Source organism: Rhinoderma darwinii, chromosome 2 (genome assembly GCF_050947455.1).
Source record: "Rhinoderma darwinii isolate aRhiDar2 chromosome 2, aRhiDar2.hap1, whole genome shotgun sequence".
Classification (NCBI taxonomy): Eukaryota; Metazoa; Chordata; class Amphibia; order Anura; family Rhinodermatidae; genus Rhinoderma; species Rhinoderma darwinii.
In genome coordinates this window covers 147,740,134-147,754,994 of record NC_134688.1, presented here as the reverse complement: position 1 = coordinate 147,754,994, position 14,861 = coordinate 147,740,134, and positions in this window count along the sequence as shown.

Below are 14,861 nucleotides of genomic sequence, written 5' to 3'. Positions count from 1 at the left end.
TCAGACAACATAATTGAATAACTAATAACAATAAAAAATAAAAAAATAATTCATTCTGACTTCATAAATTAATTGCAAAATATATCATATGAGGGCTTGGCCTTAGATAATTTTATCAATTAAAAAGCAATAACAGCTGTGCTACTCTCAAAAAAAAAAAGTGAAAATATTCTTTTTTTATCCAGCCATTTCCTAGACATAACTTTATTTGGGAATGTTGATTGACAACTAATATGGCCACCTTGAGAGCTCTCACATATGTTATCTATAGGCTTTTCGGGAAGAAGCAAATCTGTGTAGTTATACAGTAATATATCTCTCTGTCCACATTGCTGTATAAATTAGCAGATTTGTCTTGGAAAGCTAGGGTATAACCCCTTTGGGAGATGCAATAATATAATGATATAGATAGTTACTGTATTTTCCCCAAAAAAAAAAAAAAGATATAGAGAACATATCAAAAGTTTTTATTGGTGGGGTCCGGGTTCTGAGACTTCCACTGTTGCTGAAATGAAGTTGAAGAAGTGTACCGCATCTTCAGCTGTGATCGGCAGAAGATAACTCACATACAACATCTATGAGCCTATCTTCAGCATAACAAGAAATGCCGATCACAGCCAAAGTTGCACGGTGCTCAGCTGAGCACTTCTGTACCTTCATTTCAGTTACGGTAGGGGTCTCAGCACTTCAGAACACAAAGGCTCGTCTTGTATGTGACCAAGATCTAGATAGCCCCTCCCCCAATACTTTTTGGATAATATTCTGTGGACTGATGAGTCAAAGGTGACACTTTTTGGAAGACATGAGTCTCATTACATCTGGTGTAAAGCTAACACCAAATTCTAGTATAAGATCATACCAATGGTCAAACATGGTGGTGGTAGGGGGTGGTCTGGGGCTGCTTTGTTTCTGCAGGACCTGGATGACTTTTCATAATTGGAGGAACCATGAATTCTTAGTTTTAGGGGGCAATTATTTTTTCACATGCGTGATATAGGTTTTTAATAAATATTTATTCCCAATAAATGGATTGGTCATTTAACCCCTTCAGGACTGAGCCTGTTTTGGCCTTCAGGACGAAGCCGATTTTTCAAATCTGACATGTGTCAATTTATGTGGTAATAACTCTGGAATGCTTTTACCTATCCAAATGATTCTGAGATTGTTTTCTCGTGACATATTGTACTTTATGTTAGGGAAAAAATGTGGTCAATCAATTCAATATTTATTTGTAAAAAACACCAAGATTTAGAGAAAATTTGCAAACATTTGCATTTTTCTAAATTTAAATGTATCTACTTGTAAAACAGATATTAATACCACACAAAATACTTACTAGTTTATATTTCCCATATGTCTACTTTATGCTTGCATAGTTTATTGAACATTCTTTTATTTTTCTAAGACGTTGCAAGGCTTTTTTTTTTACAAGACTTTAGCAGAAATTTCTCATATTTTCTAGAAAATTTCAAAAGCCTATTTTTTCAGGGACCAGTTTAGTTCTGAAGTGGCTTTGAGGGCCTTATTTATTAGAAAGTCCACATAAATCACCCCATTTTGAAAACTGCACCCATCCCTCAAAGTATTCAAAACAGCATTCAGAAAGTGTTTTAACTCTTTAGGCGTTTCACAGGAATTAAAGCAAAGTAGAGGTGAAATGTACAAATTGCATTTTTTTTGCCAAAATTAATTTGTAATAAATTTTTTTCTGTACATAGAAGGTTTTACCCGAGAAACGCAACTCAATACTTATTGCTCAGATTCTGCAGTTTTTAGAAATATCCCACATGTGGCCCTAGTGCGCTAATGGACTGAAACACAGGCCTCAGAAGCAAAGGAGCAGCTAGAAGATTTAGAAGATTTTGGGGCCTCCTTTTTTTTAGAATATATTTTAGGCACCATGTCAGGATTGAATAGGTCTTGTGGTGCCAAAACAGTAAAGACCCACAAAAGTGACCCATTTTGGAAACTACACCCCTCAAGGAATTTATCTAGGCGTATAATTTGCATTTTGAACCCACAGTTTTTTTGCTAAATTTATTTTAATTAGTATGTGAAGATGAAAATCTACTTTTTTTCTGAAAAAACATAGACATTTTTCATTTTTACAAGGAATAAAGGAGAAAAAGCACCCCAACATTTGTAAAACAATTTCTCCCGATTACGTAAATACACCATATGTGGTAATAAACTGCTGTTTGGACCCACAGTGGGGCTTAGAAGGGAAGGAGCGCTATTTGGCTTTTGGAGCTCAAATTTAGATGAAATGGTTTTCGGGTGTCATGTCGCATTTGCAGAGCCCCCGAGGGACCAAAACAGTGGTAACCCCCAAAAGTGACCCCATTTGGGAAACTACACCACTTAAGGAATCTATCTAGGAGTATAGTGAGCATTTAGACCCCACAGGTATTTTGCAGAACTTATTAGAATTAGGGCGTGAAAATTAATATCAATATCAACATTATTTTCACTAAAATGTTGAATTTTTTAAATTTCACAAAGAATAAAGGCAGAAAAAGCACCCTAACATTTGTAAAGCAATTTTTTCCGAGTACGGCAATACCCCATATGTGGTCATAAAAGTTTTTTCATTAGAAAATAATTAACCCTTTCCGGACTGATCCATTTTTTGCTTTTCCTTTTTCATTTTTTTCTCAGCGCTTTCTGAGAGCCATAACTTTTTTATTGAGCGGTTTGGGGCCTTATTTTTTGCAGGACAAGCTGTAGTTTTTATTCGTACCATTTTTTGATACATACAACTTTTTTGAGTACTTTTTATTAAATTTTTTTGCTAGAGCCAAGGTGACCAAAAAACAGCGATTTTGCAGTTTTAAATTCTTTATTTTTTATGGCGTTCACCGTGCGAGTTAAATAATGGTATATTGTAATAGTTTGGAATTTTACGGACGCAGCAATACCAATTGTGTGTATTTTGTAAATTTTTTGACATTACTTTAGAGAAAAAATGTGAAAAGGTTTTTTTTTTTAACTTATTTATTACATTTTTTCCACTAATAAAAACTATTTACTTTTGTTTTTACACATTTTATTAGTCCCCATAGGAGACTTGAACCAGCAATCATTAGATCACTGGTAGAATACACTGCAATACTAATGTATTGCAGTATATTGTCATTTTTACAGGCTCCTGTAACAGCGCAATCGCTGTTTATGTCCGTTAGTCCTGGGTGTCAGCTGTAATACACAGCTGACACCCGCAGCGTATGGCATGGGCTCAGTGCGTGAGACGGTCCATACATCACCCCCCACACCACGACATGCTATTAAGTCATGGTGCGCGAAAGTTTAATGCGCAGCGGATGATGCAAAGTGAAAATTAAAATTTTCCACTGATGTACCATTTTAGTGCACTATATGTTGTTCCCAGTTTGTGCCACAAATACCTCATAAAATATTTACCGGGTTCTCCCGGGTATGGCGATGCCAGATCTGTGGTCGTAAACTGCTATTTGGGCACACTGTAGGGCTCACAAGGGAGGAAGTGGCATTTGGCTTTAGGGCGTTTTGCTGGTATTTCAGTTTATAATGTGGGGGCATATGTAGGCTGGGCAGAGTACATCAGGGCATAATAAGAGGGTATAATAAATGGGTAAATAAATAATAATGCGCAGATATGTGGCCAGTGTATCCGCTTTTGGAACACTGCACATTTTATTTATTACGTCAAATTTTAAACAATTAGTTATCTCTGGTAGAGGAACGGGAATTTACCACCCCTACTTTGAACCATCACCCGCATCTTTGACCCAGAAGTACTTCCTTCGAGTGAGCATAAAAAGAATGTATTTGTTTGTTTTATTTACAAGCCTGATGAAGACTTCCTAGGTTGAAACACGTAGCACCATATTATTACTAGTGTTTGTCAAATTGTTTGTTCGTTCAGAATAAATAAGAAAAGATTAATTTCCTATTATCGTGATTGTGCATACATCAGCTACGGGAGCGCCCCACATGGGAGCTCTTTTTTTCTTTGCCTTATCCTGAAAAGCTATTGAGAAGCTTCTGACATATCTGTTTAATGGATGCCTATGATGGATGCCATACAGGGGCATCCATCACTCATAAGCCACCATGTTATAAAAGTATACATTTAATGTATACTTTTCTTTTTATTGGACTCTGCGGGATGGAATAGCGTAGTCTACTATGCTATTCCACATCTTTTTTTTTGTGCAGTATGCTGATGTACACTGACGAGACGGAGCCTGAACAGACACAGACAATGGAGCACTATGCACATGTTTAGGATGTATATAGACAGCTTTCCCAATGTACACGCTACATTTAAGGTCAAAACGTGATGTGAAAAATGTCTTACATGCACTCTAGTAATAAATGCTTTCACCTTTTAATTGGGATTTCAATTACACGATAGTGAATCCAAAATGATAAATTCTAAATAATGTCAGGATGTGTGAAGAGAACCAAATAATTTATTCATGTCATTAGGAGAACTTTACATGGTCCTACTAATATGTTCCTGTTATTTATAAACATACCTTCCTGTGCAGATTCACAAGTGACATGACCCTCTGCTAGAAAAGGAAACTATACAACTTTTATGTAGCTATCTGTAGACATTATGTAAATATTTTTGACTCTTTGACATACTTTAATTAATCCAGATCGTTTGTAAGTCTTTTACAGAGCTAGCAACGTACTTGATTTCACACCTAAGACAATCTTACAGATTAACTGTATAAAGAAAAAAGCAGAGAAGAGAAGTTTAATTCGAAAATATTTAGAAATTATGTAGGTAAGAAGATCACTTGTTGCCAAACAAAGAATAGGCTCTATTCACATCTGCGTCAGAGGCTCCGTTAGGGGCCTTCTTCACAGATCCGGCAGGGTTTACTGGACACAAATCACGGACACCCCGACGGAACCTATTAAAGTCAATGGGGTCCTTCGGCAACCGTTGGTTATGTAATTCCTTTGTGCTGCTCCTCTGACGGAGCAGAACAACAGAATTGCACATTGCAAATGTGAACCTAGCCTTACTTAGGTCTCTTTCACACAGCAGTATTTAGGTCAGTATTTTGCATCAGTATTTAGAAGCATAAACCAAGAGTGGAACATAATCAGAAAAAATTGTAAAATGGAAGATTTGTACCTCTCCCAAATTATGGATCCACTCCTAGTTTTGACTTGCAAATACTGAAGTAAAATACTGATTAAAATAGTTCTGCATGTAAGAGGTCTTAGGGCATGTTCAGGCAGGGCCGCCATCAGGGGGGTATTAGGGGTACTACTGTAGGGGGCCCGGCCAAACTTAATTGAAAGGGGGGCCTGGCAACTGCCGCGACTTGCCTTTGGTAGAAAAAAACAGGCCCCTGCAATGGGGCCTGTTCTTTTCACCAAAACAATGTCGTGAGCTGCGGGCCCCCCTCTCAACAAACACTGCCGCGCCCGACTGCAAGCGCACACCCGCGCACACATGGACCCACGCGCGAATGACCAGGCGCGCCGGAACGCAACCCGCTCGTGCCCGCCGCCAACTGGGAAGGACAGCCACACAGGGACAGCGGCGCACAGTCTAGTTACCTGCTGGCCCGCCTCCGACTCCGCCTCCTCGTCCTCCTCCTCGTCCTCCTCCTCGGCCTCCTCGTCCTCCTCCTCGGCCTCCTCGTCCTCCGCCTCCTCGTCCGTCCGGCTCCGCCTCCTCCTCCGCCTCCTCCTCCACCTCCTCCTCCTCCTCCTTCTTCTCCAGAGCGTAGCTGCGTAAGGAGAGGGGGAGGAGTCCAGTTTTTGCGCGGCGGCAGGAGTTATACGATCACCGCCATTTTCTGGAGCCTGGAGGTGAAGGACTGGATGTCTGGACCGAAGACATCGCCTGAAGAGGACTGGAGTGGGAGCAGTTCTTCTGACACAGTGAGTAAAGTGTCTCAAAGTGCTGTTTATGTATGGCCCTGTTCACACAGAGTATTTTGCAGGCCGAAAAAAATCTGCCTCAAAATTCCTTAAAGAATTTTGAGGCAGATTTTGACCTGCCCACACTATCTTGCCGCGTTTTTTGCTGCGTTTTTTGCCCGCGGCGATTGAGGACAGCAGACAAAAAATGCAGCGAAAAATGCATTTTCTGCCTCCCATTGATTTCGATGGGAGGTCAGAGGCGGAACCGCGGCAAGAAAGGACGTGCTGCTTTTTCTTTTTTCCGCGACTGGCTCCCATTGATTTCAGATTAAATCAATGGGAGGCGGTTTTGGAAGTTGTTTGGTGCTGATTCTGACGCAGTGTCCGAGTCAATATCAAGGCCCAAAAACTCTGTGAACTGGGCCTTATTGTTAGGGCTTATTCAGACGAACGTGTAATACATCCGTGCAACGCGTGTGATTTTCACGCGCCTCGCACGGACCTATGTTAGTCTATGGGGCCGTGCAGACTGTCAGTGATTTTCACGTGCCTCTCACGGACCTATGTTAGTCTATGGGGCCGTGCAGACTGTCAGTGATTTTCATGCAGCGTGTCCGCTGCGTAAAACTCACGACATGTCCGATATTTGTGCATTGTTCGCGCATCACGCACCCATTGAAGTCAATGGGTGCGTGAAAATCACGCCCAGCACTTCCGCAGCAGTATAAACTATGAATGAAAACAGAAAAGCACCACGTGCTACAAACATACAAACAGAGTGTCATAATGATGGCGGCTGCGTGAAAATCACGCAGCCACGCATCATACGATGCTAACACACGGAGCTGTAATGGACCTTTTGCATGCACAAAACGCCACGTTTTTTGTGCGCGCAAAAAGCACACCCTCGTGTAAATCCTGCCTTAGGGTAGGAACACACTAGGCATGAACACGGCGGATTTTATGCAACACATTTTATTGTGGAAAATCCGCAGCGTATTACAGTCGCAGCAGAGTGGATGGGATTTGAACAAATCTCATCCACATGCTGCAAAAAAAATTGACCTGCAGTGTGGCTTTTTAAGCCGCAGCATGTCAATGTATTATGTGGAATCGCTGCGCCTCTGTTGCGGAAATGCTGCGGTTCTGCCGCAAAAATCACAAATGAGAAAAAAAAAAAAGGCACTTTTTTAAATTTATAAAAAAGTTTAGACTTGCCCCGGCCGTAGTCCTGGTGATGCGATCCTCTATTCTTAGCGCAGCCCCGCCTCCTGTCATGACGTTTCATCCCATGTGACCGCTGCAGCAGTCACATGGTCTACAGCGTCATCCCAGGAGGCGGGGCTACGTTCAGAAGAGAGAGATGCGTCACCAGGACTACGGCCGGGGCAAGTCTAAACTTTTTTTTCCCTGCAGGATTCCCGCAGCGGACATGCCTTAGGAAACCTGCGCCACTATTTGGTGCGGTTTTGCTGGCAGAATTCCCTGCTGCTACCGGGGCGGATAAGCTGTGTAGTTTCACTCAGCATATCCGCCTAGTGTGTCCCTACCCTTATGATGTCGCTCCTGGAGCTGCTGCCGTTCTCTAAATAGGCAGTTGGTCCAGTAGAATTTGGAATTATTTTTTTTTGTGAACCAGCTTAAAAAAATACAAAACTTTTGTGTTAGGGTCTGTTCACATCACCGTTCGCTTCCGTTCCGGGGTTTTGTCTGAGGTTTCCATCGGGTGAACCCCGCAACGGAAAGTGAAAGTGACAGCACAGCTTCCATTTCAGTCACCATTGATCTCAATGGTGACGGAAACATCGCTAATGGTTTCCGTTTGTCACCTTTCCGGCTGGTTTTCGGACGGAATCAATAGCGTAGTCGACTGCACTAATGGTGACGGAAACGGAAGCTGTGCTGTCACTTTCACTTTCCGTTGCGGGGTTCACCCGACGGAAACTTCAGACGGAACCCCGTAACGGAAGTGAACGGTGATGTGAACAGGCCCTAACACAAAAGTTTTGTATTTTTTTAAGCTGGTTCACAAAAAAAAAATAATTCCAAATTCTACTGGACCAACTGCCTATTTAGAGACCGGCAGCAGCTCCAGGAGCGACATCATAAGGGACACACTAGGCGGATATGCTGAGTAAAACTCCACAGCTTATCTGCCCCGGTAGCCGCAGGGAATTCCGCCAGCAAAACCGCACCAAATAGTGGCGCAGGTTTCGTAAGGCATGTCCGCTGCGGGAATCCTGCAGGGAAAAAAAAGTTTAGACTTGCCCTGGCCGTAGTTTAGGTGACGCATCTCTCTCTTCTAAACGTAGCCCCGCCTCCTGGGATGACGCTGTAGACCATGTGACCGCTGCAGCAGTCACATGGGATGAAACGTCATGACAGGAGGCCGAGCTGCGCTAAGAATAGAGGATCGCGTCACCAGGACTACAGCCGGGGCAAGTCTAAACTTTTTTATAAATTTAAAAAAGTGCCTTTTTTTTCTCTCTCATTTGTGATTTTTGCGGCAGAACCGCAGCATTTCCGCAACAGAGGAGCAGCGATTCCACAGAATACATTGACATGCTGCGGCTTAAAAAGTCACACTGCAGGTCCATTTTTTTTGCAGCGTGTGGATGAGATTTGTTCAAATCTCATCCACTCTGTTGCGACTCTAATACGCTGCCGATTTTCCGCAATAAAATGTGTTGCATAAAATCCGCAGTGTTCATGCCTAGTGTGTTCCTACCCTAAGGCCAGATTTACACGAGCGTGTGCTTTTTGCACGCGCAAAAAATTTGGCGGTTTGCGCATACAAAAGGTCCATAACAGCTCCGTGTGTCAGCAGCGTATGATGCGTGGCTGCGTGATTTTCGCGCAGCCGCCATCATTATGACACTCTGTTTGTATGTTCGTAGCACGTGGTGCTTTTCTGTTTTCATTCATAGTTTATACTGCTGCGGAAGTGCTGGGCGTGATTTTCACGCACCCATTGACTTCAATGGGTGCGTGATGCTCGAACAATGCACAAATATAGGACATGTCATGAGTTTTATGCAGCGGCCCAGTTCACAGAGTTTTTGGGCCTTGATATTGACTCGGACACTGCGTCAGAATCAGCACCAAACAACTTCCAAAACCGCCTCCCATTGATTTAATCTGAAATCAATGGGAGCCAGTCGCAGAAAAAAGGAAAAGCAGCACGTCCTTTCTTGCCGCGGTTCTGCCTTTGACCTCCCATCGAAATCAATGGGAGGCAGAAAATGCATTTTTCGCTGTGTTTTTTGTCTGCTGTCCTCAATCGCCGCGGGCAAAAAACGCGGCAAGATAGTGTGGGCAGGTCAAAATCTGCCTCAAAATTCGGTGCGTGGTTCCAGGCGGTCGAGGGGTGCGCATGCGCGGGAGTTTGCGGGTGCGCACGATCGGTCGCACAGGCGGCGGTGTTTGACGGCCCCCATGACGACCCCCATGCTACCCAGGGCCGCCATCAGGGGGGGTATTAGGCGGTACTGATGTGAGAGGCCCGGCCAAACCTAATTGAAAGGGGGGCCCGCAGCTCACGACATTCTTTTGGTGAAAAAAAACGGACCCCATTGCAGGGCCCCCCTTTCAATTAGGTTTGGCCGGGCCTCTCACATCAGAACCCCTAATACCCCCCTGATGGCGGCCCTGTGTACCATGATATAGTGCTGGACGGAGTACCGTTAACAGGCGGTGCCACGGTAGGGGGGCCCAGAAAATTTAGCTGTAGGGGGCCCTGAAATTCCTGATGGCGGCCCTGTGTTCAGGCATGGCAGAATTTTTCCGCTGCAAATGTTGCTGCAGATTGGTTGCGAATTTGCAGCAACATTTTCGTATTTGACAGGTAATTCAGACGTTACGGATATCACAGCGGACTTGACGCAAATTTCAGTTTTTTCATTGCAAAGGCTAAAATCTGCAATGAAAATCCGCTGTTTATCTGCAACAGACTGTGCATGCTGCGGTATGACATTTCTGCACTGCAGCCTAAATTCTGTACTGTTATGTTCCATAGCATCTGAACTAAGTTACCTAAAAATGCATAGAAACCAATGGAAAAAATGGCTGCTGCGGGTTTCCATTGAGGACTGCCCACAGCGGAATTCCACAGTAATTCCGCCACGTCTGAACATGCCCTTAGAAAGAGCCTCCTGGAAGAAAAAAAAGATACTTTCACTACTGGAGTTTTTGGGGGTTTTTTGTAACCTGAAATATAGCAACAGTAAATATTAAAATGTCCAGAAGTAACAATTGTGTTTCATAGTGTTCAAAAATTGTTACCGAGCCCATCAAGATAGTGAAACCTTTCATTTCTATTGTTCTTTTATGATCATTTTCCATACACACTTGGATTTGTATACTGTTAACACTGGGAAATTACAGCTGTGATATTTTCAGTTTATTTGGCACATAAGATTAATTATAGAAATTGTAATTTTCTAAATCTCTGACATCCTGGTAGGTGTTTAACTGAGAGAAGCTTAAAGGGGTTGTCCGAGATACCAACATTTTTTCAAAAACTCTGTCATACATTACCCCTTATACAGACAACCTAAATAAAGCATTATTTTTAAAAAAAATTCTACTTAGCACATTTCTTCTTTGAATTTAGCACAGCTTGTTTACATGCAGTTCAGCTCTGGTTTGTTGATCTTTCCTTGTTATGAAACTTTTTTCCCGTGCACGCTCATTGCAGGCTGCAATGAGCGTGCACGTACCTTCCAAGAGTTCACGTGAGCTGTCCTTGCTCCTCCCCGCTGACCTCCTTCACAGGACTTGTCTCCTTGCTGACATTCTTGAAGGATGATGAGCAAATGTTCTCCCCCCCATTATGTTTTTCACATTTATGTTTTCTTTCTCTTTTCAGGTCTATAAACCTCTTCGTGTCTCCCTCACCCTCGTCCACCCTCTTCTATCTCATGTCTCTCTCCACTAAGGCCATGTTCACACTGAGTTTTTTTGCAAGAGGAATATCTGCCTCAAAATTCCGTCTTGAAGTTTGCGGCAGATTTACCTCTCCCTGCAAGTTGATTTTTGCGTCGTTTTTCCCGGAGTTTTTTGTGCGCTGTTTGCGTATTTGTTTGCCGCTTTGTTCGGGGCGTTTTCCGCTTCGTTTATCTTGGCGTTTTTTGCTTGTTTGTTTGCGTCTTTTTTTGCGATGTTTTTTGCTGTGTTTTCCATTGCGTTTATCGTAGCCTTTTTCACGTCGTTTATCATTTCTTTTTTTGCGTCGTTGTTTGCGCCTATTTTTGCTGCGTTTTTCGTTGCGTCTTTCGTGGCGTTTTCCCAGTTGATTTTCGCTGCGTTCTTTGCCTCTGTTTGCGGCGTTTCTCGCGTCTTTTTCCACTATGTTTTTCGCAGCTTTTTCCGTGGCGTTTATCGTAGCCTTTTTTGCGTCGTTTTTCGCGTCTTTTTTTTGCGTTTTTTTTCTGCGTTTTTCATTGCGTCTTTCGTGTCGTTTTCCCTGTCGTTTTTTTCGTGGCGTTCTTTGCCTCTTTGTTCGCGGCTTTATTTGTGATGTTTTTCGCTGCATTTATCGTAGCCTTTTCGGCGTTTTTTTTTTGCGTCTGTTTTTTGCGGCATTGTTTGTGGCTTTTTTTGCTGCGGTTTTTGCGTCGTTTTCCGTGCCGTTTTTCGCCCGCGGCAATTGAGCGCCGCAGGCATAAAACAACGCGAAATACGCTTTCTCTGCCTCCCATTGAAGTCAATGGGAGGTCAGAGGCGTAAACGCCCGAAGATGGAGCATGTCGCTTCTTTTTCCCACAAGGCAGTTTTAATGCTCGATTTTAATGCTTGTTACAACAAATTGCAGCATAAATCACGCACCAAACACGCTTGTTTGGTGCATGGTTTTCACGCATGCATCTACGAGTGTAGGTGCATGATAACGCACCAATAGAGGACATGCAGTATTCTCGCTGCGTGAAAACGGCCCCATTTAAATAAATGGGTCGCGTGTGCTGTGCGTGGTTTCGACGTGGTGTGAATGGGGCCTTATGCGCGATTTACACTAGCGTGAATCAAGTCTGTGTGCTGTGCTTTGAAAAAACGCATCAACACACGCAACCCATTTATTTCAATGGGGCCGTTGACACATGTGACTTTTCACGCAGCGAGAGTCCGCTGCGTGAAACATACTGCATGTCCTCTATTGGTGCGTTATCATGCACCTACACTCACATTGAAGTCAATGCATGCGTGAAAACCACAAACAGCACACACGTGTTTGGTGCGTGATTTACACAGCAATTTGTTGTAAAAAAGAAGGTAAAAATGGGCTGGCTTTGTGAGTGCGTGAATAACACATGACAATCGAAAAGCACACTGATGCATAAGGGCGGATTTAAACGAGCGTGTGCGTTTTGCGCACACAAATACGGTGGCGTTTTGCGTGCGCAAAATGCACTTGACAGCTCCGTGTCATGTTCATACGGATGCGCGGCTGCGGTTTTCGCGCAGCCGCCATCATTATGACACTCTGGATGTTTGTAGCACGTGGTGCTTTTCTGTTCACATTCATTATTTTACTGCTGTTGCGCGAATCACGCTCGTCCCACGGAAGTGCTTCCATGTGATGCGCCTGATTTTCACGCACCTATTGACTTCAATGGGTGCGTGATGCTCGAAAAACGCAGAAATATAGAACATGTCGCGAGTTTACGCAGCGGACTCACGCTGCGTAAAACTCACGGACTGTCTGCACTGCCCCATAGACTTGCATAGGTCTGTGCGACCCGCGTGAATACCACGCGGGTTGCACGGACGTATAGCACGTTCGTGTTAATCCGCCCTAACGCAAACACACGGATGGGATTGAAGTTTTTCACGCGCGGAAAATACACACACTAGTGTGCATGAAGCCTTACTAATGGACGCTGTTAGACAGTGGCCATTAATAATGCACTAATAATAAATTTTTAAATAAATGAGAAGGACATAGAAAAAATATTGTAATGAAATAACACACACAACACTGGTTAACGATTTTATTAAAAATAAAAAAGGTGTCATTGTAGTAGTCCTTGAACTTGATGTAGTACCAAGGACCCAACCTGTAAAAAACACATAATAACTAAGAAAAAAAAAAAAGAGGGATGCTTAGATACACTGCTCATGTGTGATACTGTTAGACCATGTATCTAAGCCTACCACAAGGTAGCCTTAGTAACATTACCCAAGCAGACAGTGTCACACATGGGCCATGTATCTAAGAATACCACATGTTAGGCTTAGATACAGGGCCCCAAAACACTAATCTTAGGGTATGTTCACACGGCAGCGTCCGTAACGGCCGAAATTAAGGGGCTGTTTTCAGGAGAAAAACAGCCCTGTCGTTTCAGCCGTAACGGCATGTGCAGGCGCTTGAACGCCGCGTCCATTACGGACGTAACTGTAGCTGGTTTTCCATGTAGTCCATGGAAAACGGCTCCATTTACATCTGAAGAAGTGACATGACACTTCTTTGGCGCGGGCGTCTATTTACGCGCCGTCTTTTGACAGCGACGCGTAAATATACGCCTCGTGTGAACAGACAAACATCAGCCCATTGCTTTCAATGGGCAGATGTTTGCCAACAATTTCAAGCCGTAATTTCGGACGTAATTCGGGGGTTAAAACGCCCGAATTACGTCCGTAAATAGGCCGTGTGAACATACCCTTATACAGGAATAAAAAGAATGTCATCTGGGGTCCTGTATCTAAGCCTACATTGTGTTAGGCTTAGATACAGGCTCCATGTGTGACACTGTTTGTTAGACCCTGTATCTAAGCCTAACAATGTAGGCTTAGATACAGGACCCCAGAAGATCTTATCTAGTTCAGGACCAGACACCGTTTAGCCATTTTTAGCACGTTAGTTAAATGGCTATAACTTTTTTATTTGTTGCGCTAACGACGTTATTTTTGCAGCGTTTTTTCCGTAGACAATGCAGGTTTATTTTTTTATCGTTTTTATACACACCTTTTTTGCTATTTTAGAATTTTTATTCATAAAGTTTGAAAATAATAGTAAAAAAATAAGCTTTTTTACGTTTCAGCTATTTTTTTGGGGTAATAACATAGTTTTACCCTAAAATAGACCTTTTATTTGTCATCGTCATTGTCTACCGTAAATTTTTATATATTACATGTCTATATTAGGGTAATTGGGTCAGCGCTAGCGTTACAATGATTGGCGGGGGGGGAACGGTATTTTTTGGGGTGGGTATTTTATGTGTATTTATTATTTAATTTTGTTTTGTACTTTCCTATTTTTTTATTATTATTGTCTGTCCCTCAAAGGTCAAAAAAGACCTTTGGGGAACTTTATATATTTTTTTTACACCATCTTTTCCACTGTAACTGGAGCTGCACAGCAGCCCCAGTTACAGGGGTAATCAGCCCTCTCATAGTGACGATTGTCACTAATAGGGCTGTGCTGGGTCTGATTAGACCCAGCAGCAGTCTGCCACTAACGGTACCCGGTGATCATGTGACCAGTCACACGATCACCGGGAGGAATAGAGACAGCGCCGCTGCTGTTGTCTCTATTCCTATACACAGCGTTCATTGAACGCTGTGTAAAAAGACATCGGAGAAGACAGAAGCAGCGAAAGCTGCTTCTATCTTCTCCTCCGGGTCCCCGGCAGTCACTGACAGCCGGAGACCCGACATTCCCGCAGTTGCCGTCCCTCTTCACTTTTTTCACTGTGAACACGCATAGGCGCGCTCACAGTGAAAAAAAGCTGCATAGGCTGGGCGGGCACCCGCAGAAACGACACGTCTCCAGTGACGTGTCGTGTCCTATCCGAGGTCTCGCTGGGGCGAGACCATGTGATCGGGACACGACACGACAGTGGAGGCGGAAGAAAACGTTACGTCAGAAGACAGGTGATCGGAAGAAAAGAGCTGCCAGAACGGAGAACAGAAGCAAGATTGCACAGGTAAGTATATTAGGGAATATTTAATGTGTGTATTGTGTGTTTAACTTTTAAATAAAAATTTATCTC